Raw genomic sequence first — 6,000 nt, 5'->3', positions numbered from 1 at the left:
TTTTCATGTGTCTGTTGGCCATTTGGATGTCTTCTTTGGAAAAATGTCTGTTCATGTCTTCTGCCCATTTCTTGATTGGATTATTTGTTTTTTGGGTGTTGAGTTTGATAAGTTCTTTATAGATTTTGGATACTGGCCCTTTATCTGATATGTCATTTCAAATATCTTCTCCCATTCTGTCGGTTGTCTTTTGGTTTTGTGGACTGTTTCTTTTGCTGTGCAAAAGATCTTGATGAAGTCCCAATAGTTCATTTTTGCCCTTGCTTCCCTTGCCTTTGGCGATGTTTCTAGGAAGAAGTTGCTGTGGCTGAGGTCGAAGAGGTTCCTGCCTGTGTTCTCCTTTAGGATTTTGATGGACTCCTGTCTCACGTTTAGGTCTTTCAACCATTTGGAGTCTATTTTTGTGTGTGGTGTAAGGACATGGTCCAGTTTCATTCTTCTGCATGTGGCTGTCCAATTTTCCCAACACCATTTGTTGAAGAGACTGTCTTTTTTCCATTGGACATTCCTTCCTGCTTTGTCGAAGCGTAGTTGACCATAGAGTTGAGGGTCCATTTCTGGGCTCTCGATTCTGTTCCATTGATCTATGTGTCTGTTTTTGTGCCAGTACCATACTGTCTTGATGATGACAACTTTGTAATAGAGCTGGGAGTCCGGAATTGTGATGCCACCAGCTTTGCTTTTCTTTTTCAACATTCCTCTGGCTATTCGGGGTCTTTTCTGGTTCCATACAAATTTTAGATTTATTTGTTCCATTTCTTTGAAAAAAGTGCATGGTGTTTTGATAGGGATTGCATTGAATGTGTAGATTGCTCTAGGTAGCATTGACATCTTCACCATATTTGTTCTTCCAACCCATGAGTATGGAATGTTTTTCCATTTCTTTCTGTATTCCTCAATTTCTTTCATGAGTATTTTATAGTTTTCTGAGTATGGATTCTTTGCCTCTTTGGATAGATTTATTCCTAAGTATCTTATGGTTTTGGGTGCAGTTGTAAATGGGATCAACTCCTTAATTTCTCTTCTCTTGTTTTTGGTGTATAGGGATGCCACTGATTTCTGTGCATTGATTTTATATCCTGCCACTTTACTGAATTCCTGTAGGAGTTCTAGCAGTGTTGTGGTGGAGTCTTTTGGGTTTTCCACGTAAAGTAACCTATCATCTGCAAAGAGTGAGAGTTTGACTTCTTCTTTGCTGATTCAGATGCCTTTTATTTCTTTTTGTTGTCTGATTGCTGTGGCTAGGACTTCTAATAGTATGTTGACTAGCAGTGGTGATAGTGGACATCCCTGTCATGTTCCTGACCTTAGGGGGAAAGCTCTCAGTTTTTCCCCATTGAGAATCATATTCGCTGTGGGTGTTTCATAGACGGCTTTTATGATCTTGAGGTATCTACCCTCTCTCCCTATACTCTGAAGAGTTTTGATCAAGAAAGGATGCTGTACTTTGTCAAATGCTTTTTCTACATCTATTGAGAGGATCCTATGGCTCTCGTTCTTTCTGTTATTAATGTATTGTATCATATTGATTGATTTGCGGATGTTGAACCAACCTTGCAGCCCAGGAATAAATTCCACTTGGTTGTGGTGAATAATCCTTTTAATATACTGTTGGATCCTATTTGCTAGTATTTTGGTGAGAGTTTTTATATCCATGTGCATCAGGGATATTGGTCTGTAATTCTCCTTTTTGACGGGGTCTTTGTCTGGTTTTGGGATCAAGGTAATGGTGGCCTCATAAAATGAATTTGGAAGTTTTCCTTCCATATCTATATTTTGGAACAGTTTCAGAAGAATAGGTATTAATTCTTCTTTAAATGTTGGGTAGAATTCCACTGGGAAGCCTTCTGGCCCTGGGCTTTGTTTTTTGGGAGATTTTTGATGACTGCTTCAATTTCCTTAGTGATTATAGGTTTGTTCAGGTTTTCTGTATCTTCCTGGTTCAGTTTTGGTAGTTTATACATCTCTAGGAATGCATCCATTTCTTCCCGATGATCTAATTTGCTGGCATAGAGTTGCTCATAAGATGTTCTTATAATTGTTTGTATTTCTTTGGTGTTGGTTGTGATCTCTCCTCTTTCACTCATGATCTTATTTATTTGGGTCAGTCCCCTTTTTTTTTGATAAGTCTGGCCAGGGGTTTATCAATCTTGTTAATTCTTTCAAAGAACCAGTTGCTGGTTTTGTTGATCTGTTCTACTGTTCTTTTGGTTTCTAGTTCATTGCTTTCTGCTCTGATCTTTATTATTTCTCTTCTCCTGCTGGGTTTAGGCTTTATTTGCTGTTCTTTCTCCAGCTCCTGTAGGTGTAGGATTAGGTTGTGTATTTGAAACCTTTCTTGTTTCTTGAGAAAGGCTTGTATTGCTATATACTTTCCTCTTAGGACTGCCTTTGCTGCATCCCAAAGATTTTGAACAGTTGTATTTTCATTTTCATTTGTTTCCATGAATTTTTTTAATTCTTCTTTAATTTCCTTGTTGACCCATTCATTCTTTAGTAGGATGCTCTTTGGCCTCCATGTATTTGAGTTCTCTCTGACTTTCTTTTTGTGATTGAGTTCTAGTTTCAAAGCATTGTGGTCCCAAAATATGCAGGGAATGATCCCAGTCTTTTGGTACCAGTTGAGACATGATTTATGGCCTAGGATGTGATCTGTTCTGGAGAATGTTCCATGGGCACTAGGGAAGAATGTGTATTCTGTTGCTTTGGGGTGGAATGTTCTGAATATATCTTATCTGTGAAGTCTGTTTGGTCCAGTGTGTCCGTTAAAGTCTTTATTTCCTTGTTGATTTTTTGCTTAGATGATCTGTCCATTTCAGTGAGGGAGATGTTAAAGTCCCCCACTATTACTGTATTGTTGTCAATGTGTTTCTTTGCTTTTGTTATTAATTGCCTTATATAATTGGCTGCTCCCATGTTCGAGGCATAGATATTTACAATTGTTAGATCTTCTTGTTGGATAGACCCTCTAAGTAGGATATAGTGTCCTTCCTCATCTCTTATTATAGTCTTTGTTTTAAAATCGAATTTGTCTGATATAAGGATTGCCACCCCAGCTTTCTTTTGGTGTCCATTGGCATGGTAAATGGTTTTCCACCCCCTCACTTTTAATCTGGAGGTGTCTTTGGGTCTAAAATGAGTCTCTTGCAGACAGCATATCGATGGGTATTGCTTTTTTATCCAATCTGATAGCCTGTGTCTTTTGATTGGGGCATTAGCCCATTTACATTCAGGTTAACTATTGAAAGATATGAATTTAATGCTGTTGTATTGCCTGTATGGTTGCTGTTACTGTATATTCTCCCTGTTCCTTTCTGGTCTATGTTACTTTTAGGCTCTCTCTTTGCTTGGAGGACCCCTTTCAATATTTCTTGTAGGGCTGTTTTCGTGTTTGGAAATTCCTTTAGTTTTTGTTTGTCTTGGAAGCTTTTTATCTCGCCCTCTATTTTCAATGATAGCCTAGCTGGATTCTTGGCTGCATATTTTTCTCATTTAGTGCTCTGAATATATCATGCCAGTCCCTTCTGGCCTTCCAGGTCTCTGTGGATAGGTCTGTTGCCAATCTAATGTTTCTACCATTGTAGGGATTAGACCTCTTGTCCTGAGCTGCTTTCAGAATTTTCTTTTTGTCTCTGGGACTTGTAAGTTTTACTATTAGATATTGGGGTGTTGACCTATTTTTATTGATTTTGAGGGGAGTTCTCTGTGCCTCCTGGATTTTGATGCCTGTTTCCTTCCCCACATTAGGGAAGTTCTCTGCTATAATTTGCTCCAATATACCTTCTGCCCTCTCTCTCCTTCTTCTTCTTCTGGGATCCCAATTATTCTAATATTATTTCGTCTTATGGTATCACTTAACTCTTGAATTCTGCCCTCGTGATCCAGTAGTTGTTTATCTCTCTTTTTCTCGCTTCTTTATTTTCCATCATTTGGACTTCTATATCACTAATTCTCTCTTCTGCCTCATTTATCCTAGCAGTTAGAGCCTCCATTTTTGATTGCACCTCATTAATAGCCTTTTTGATTTCGCCTTGGTTAGATTTTAGTTCTTTTATTTCTCCAGAGAAGGTTTCTCTAACATCTTCCATGCTTTTTTCAATCCCAGCTAGTATCTTTAAAATCGGCATTCTGAACTCTAGGTCCCACATGTTACTAATGTCAGTATTGATTATGTCCCTGGCAGTCGGTATTGCCTCTTTTTTTTTTTTTTTGAGGTGAGTTTTTCCGTCTTGTCATTTTGTCCAGAGGAGAACAGATGAATGAGAGAACAAAATGCTAACAGGGTAACAATGTCCCCACAGAAATATATAGCAAAGAAATCAGAAGAGACCTGAATCGGGGGGTGGGGGAGGGAGGGAAAGAACGAAAAAAGAAAAAAGAAAAAGAAAAAGATTAAAAGAAAAAGAATATGATCAAATATGATCAGGCTGGTAATAGATCAGTGCCACACAGTAGGTTTTAGGTGTATTTTGGTCTGTTAGAAGAAACTGCCTCTTAAAATTTTAAAAGAAAGAAAAGCTTATAATGTACAAAAATAAGGGCAAATACGATGAAGGGATGGAGTATGACTATAAAGATGAAAATTATAAAAGGTTTTGTAAAAGGAATTGATAAGAGAAGAAGTTGGTTGAAAAAAGAAAGAGAAGTTAAGAAAAAAAGGGAGAGAATGTGATCAGGCAGGAGACTAGAACAAAGCCATACACTAGAAATTTAGGGTATATTTTGGTCCGTTAGAAGAAACTGTATCCCACAATTTTAAAGAGAGAACAACTTATATATATGCTAAAAATAAGGTTAAGTACTATGAAGGGATAGAATATGACTCTAAAAATGAAAAATAAAAAAGATTTTTTTAAAAAGCGATTGATAAGATGTTGGAAGAAAGGGAAAAAAAAAAATAAAAAAAAAAAAAAAGAGGGTCGCCTCGGTTGCTCAGTCGTTAAGCGTCTGTCTTCGGTTCAGGTCATGATCCCAGGGTCCTGGGATTGTTCCCCACATTGGGCTCCCTGCTCAGCGGGAAGCCTGATTCTCCCTCTCCCCCTCCCCTCTGCTTGTGTTCCCTCTCTTGCTGTGTCTCTCTCTCTCTGTCAAATAAATAAATAAAATCTTAAAAAAAAAGAGAAAGAAAAAGAAAAAAGAAAATTAAAAAAATTGACTTTGAAAGACGAATCAGGGGGAAAAAAGCGATGAATTCTATGTGTTGTATTTCCCTAGTGCTGGAGTTCTGCTCTTCTCATTAATCGGTAAACTTGGTCTTGGGTGGCTGAGCTTGCTGTGATCTTCTGGGGGAGGGGCTTGTCACAGTGAGTCTAAATTGTCTTTGCTGGAGGCAGAATTGTCCCACCCTCGCTGGGTCCGGGCTAAGTAATCTGCTCGGGTTTGCTCTCGGGAGCTTTTGTTCTCTGCAAGCTTTCTGTACAGCATGGAGGATGAGAGTGAAAATGACGGTCTCCCAATCTCCACCCTATAGGAACCAAGAACTCGGGCCCCGCTCCTCAGTGCGCCCCCAAAGAAGAGCAGTCAGTCACTCCCGTGTCCCCGGTCTCCGGCCGCACTCCGTGCTCCCCCAGCCTGTGACGGAGCATTTCTATCTCTCCTACACGTCCCCGTTCGGAGTCTCCAAACCCAGCAGATCCCTGCGGTGTGCTCCCACACTGCTCCTCCCGGGGGAGGAAGGGGAGTCTCCCCGGATCTGCCGCTTGTTGGGTCCCAGCTGGAGGAGCAGTGGCCCGACTATGCCGCAGATCACAGTTTATGGCAACCTTGAGCTGAGAGCCCACTCCTCGGCTCTGTCTCTGCAGCCTGCTTCCCCACTCCAATACCTGGGAGCTCTGCCGCACTCAGGCACCCCTGGTCTTTCCGTGACCCCGAGGGTCCTGAGACCACACTGTCCTGCGAGGGTTCCACCCCCCGCTTAGCCACTGGAGCGACGTCCGTTGGCAGAGCCGACTTCTAATAGTTTGATTTTGTGCTCCGCTGCTTTATCACTTAACAGTAGCA

At 40.4% G+C, this 6,000-nt stretch overlaps 1 protein-coding gene across 7 annotated transcripts in view; it reads left to right on the top strand.

Moving 5' to 3' along the window:
- Nucleotides 1–6,000, top strand: part of ERC2 (ELKS/RAB6-interacting/CAST family member 2) — a 985,383-nt gene that overhangs the window by 463,737 nt on the left and 515,646 nt on the right. The gene's annotated exons all lie outside the window — the stretch shown is intronic.

The sequence above is a fragment of the Callorhinus ursinus genome, unplaced genomic scaffold (genome assembly GCF_003265705.2).
Source record: "Callorhinus ursinus isolate GAN/ISIS: 27379988/994484 unplaced genomic scaffold, GSC_fseal_2.0 scaffold15, whole genome shotgun sequence".
In the NCBI taxonomy this organism is placed as follows: domain Eukaryota; kingdom Metazoa; phylum Chordata; class Mammalia; order Carnivora; family Otariidae; genus Callorhinus; species Callorhinus ursinus.
The sequence above is the reverse complement of the archived record's forward strand: the minus strand, read 5'-3'. Positions and strand labels throughout refer to the sequence as shown.